The sequence below is a fragment of the Herpailurus yagouaroundi genome, unplaced genomic scaffold, assembly GCF_014898765.1.
Source record: "Herpailurus yagouaroundi ecotype Mexico unplaced genomic scaffold, PumYag 140, whole genome shotgun sequence".
In the NCBI taxonomy this organism is placed as follows: domain Eukaryota; kingdom Metazoa; phylum Chordata; class Mammalia; order Carnivora; family Felidae; genus Herpailurus; species Herpailurus yagouaroundi.
Window position 1 is genome coordinate 79511596 of NW_024412395.1, and position 2693 is coordinate 79514288.

Consider the following 2693-nt stretch of genomic DNA (forward strand, 5'->3'; position numbering starts at 1 on the left):
TTTTGGGGACAACCATACAAAGGAAGAACAAGGGAATGATTGTGACAGTGGTTACACAGATCTAGCTATGAGATAAAATTTCATAGAACTGTACATATATGGTGTGCACGCATGTTTAAGTGGTAAAATCCGAATAAGCTCTCTAGTCTCGTTATCAGTGTAGTACCCATGTCAACTTCCTGGATTTGATGTTGTACTATAGCTATGTGGATATCATCTTTGGGTGAAGCTAGGTGACCAGTATTGTCACTGTACCATTTTTGCAACTTCCTAGGAAACTATAAGTATCTCAAAGTAATAAGTTAAAATACATATACTTATTGAACACCTACTAAGAGCCAGGCACTGTATTAGGCTCTGGACCCTCAATGGTATATAAGATGATGTTGTTGTCTCCCTCCAGGATCATCACTTCTTTCCCCACTTCTGTCTTTTTGCCTCCCAAAATACACATCTAAAAACATTACTATTTCTCCCTGTTAATTCCTTGCCAAACTTATCTAAGAAATTATGTGTACCTGATGCCACATTTTTCCCTCCAGACTTGGTCTCTCACTATTTAACCCCTTGCAGTCTGGTTTCCTAACCTATCATTTTACTACTCTAGCCAGTAATGTCCCCTAATGTCCTATTCCACTCACTATTCCAGCACCTGGACTTATCACTAAAAAACAAAACAAAACAAAATCAAAACAGGCTAAGTCCTCCCTCACTGGGTCTGCCATCTCCCATCTACCAGCTTCAAAATCTCAGTGTTAGTCAGCACTCCCTGTCACTTCCCTTTTATATCACTTCTAAATCCATCATGCTTTCTCTGGACATCCTAAAATGAAGAAATTCATCTATATCAGGAGCAAGCTGAAAATTCATGCACTCCCAAGTAAGCCTGGCCAGAACCAGCCCTACGCATAATCACCCCCAGCCTCCCATTGGCCCGTCTCCCCAGTGACCCCTCTGTCCATTCCTTTCTGGTGCTTAATATCATAAATAAGTCATTCTAAGTAAATAAGACTCACCTGATATTTCCAGGCTCCAACCTCTGATTATAGAGGCAGCATTTCTGGGATGCAGTCAGGGATTTTATTTTTAACTTTTTCCTCAAGTAGGTAATTTTCATAAATATTTGTGAATGAACAGATTTTCCACCAGAACCAGCACCCCACATGTACACATCAGCATCAGCCTATTTCACTTTTCACAGGATTTCTATGGCCCTTTCCAAAGCCTTGTGCCTAGTTTATATTCATAATTGCATGCTTTTCCTTAAGATGGGTCTCCAATAATATAAAAACTTTATATTCCCACAAGATCCCAGTTTGCTGCTGACTTGGAGCCTGGCTTAGGTATCATTCCCAAGATGGAACACAGTGACACAAAGAACAAAATTTGTTTGTAGGCATCCCTATCTCCCTTCCACATTCTACCCCTAGTGTGCCTGTCCATCAGACACCTGCTCTTGCAAGAATGTTGATTAAAGCTTCACTTCACTGTGCTCCAAGTCTCCACCTCTGTCCTTGTATTGGGTCAGTGGGCTTATTTCTCACAGGGAGGGAAGGAAGAAATGAGGGTTGAGTAGGAGTTTGCTGAGCAAACAGAAGGCTGGAGGTGGGAGGGGAGGGGGGTGAAGCTATTCCAGTCAGCAGTATGAGGTAAGATCAGATGGGTCAGAATGTAGTGCTTTTGAGGAACTAAAAGAAATTTATTCTGGTGGAAATAAAGAGTTGTGAGGGAGTGGGAGAGTGTGGCAAGAGACAGAGGAGAAGTGAGGTCCTTGAGGCAAAGAACCAAGTTTGACCCCAATGTCACATTCCTTTCCTGGCATAGGATGATGGAGTTTGGGGGTGGTAGGGTGGTGGGACTCAGAGACTACAGCCAGGAAAGAATTCTTGAAGATGTCTTTGGTGCAAAAACATGATTTTATTAAAGCACGGGGACAGGACCTGTGGGCATAAAGAGCTGCACTGGGGTTGTGAAGAGTGACTGCTTATATATTGTGGAGTTTGGGGGAAGGTAAAGTCAAGAGGAAGTTTCTTAAAGGGATTTCCATATGCTAAAGAAGACTTACAGATTACTGGAGGCCTAGCTATTATCAAGCTAAGGTTGTTTTTCCCTCTAGCAAAGCATTATCATTAAAATAGTAGAGAGTTCCTGGAGATTAGGCCACTGACAAGATTGCCCTTTTCTTGTAATATTACTAAGACGTTTGTAAACAGATGGAGACTGTCAGTGTAACCATTTGTTTTCTGTCCTTTTCTTTGCTCTTGGGCAGCCAGGAGTGCCTGAGGAATGTCACACTTATCCCAGGGGCATGTTGCGAGGTATCAGCTTGCCTTATGCTCCCTCACCATGGGAAACAATTACTCACTAATGAAAGACTGGCTCCCCTTGGAAATTCCAGAGTCAACTGTACACTTTGGCTGCTAGTATCTAGTGTCAAGGTAGCTTCTTCTCGATATACTGCAGGGCTGTTTATCTTGAGGACACTTTGGGCTCTTCTGCTTAAAAGGCCCTCAAAATAAACTTCTGATATATTATTGTTTGTATTTGACCTAAGTTGGGTTGCTAGCTTTAGCATATAGAAATATAGTATACCCAGTTAAATTTGAATACATGAAGCATACTTATACTAAAATATCACTTGTTACTTATCTGAGGTTCAGATTTAACTGGGCATCCTACATTATATCTGGCAA

At 41.6% G+C, this 2693-nt stretch overlaps 1 pseudogene; it reads left to right on the forward strand.

The window, feature by feature from the left end:
• Positions 1–828: 828 nt before the first annotated feature.
• Positions 829–2693, forward strand: part of LOC121030359 (aldehyde oxidase 4-like) — a 76849-nt pseudogene continuing 74984 nt past the window's right edge.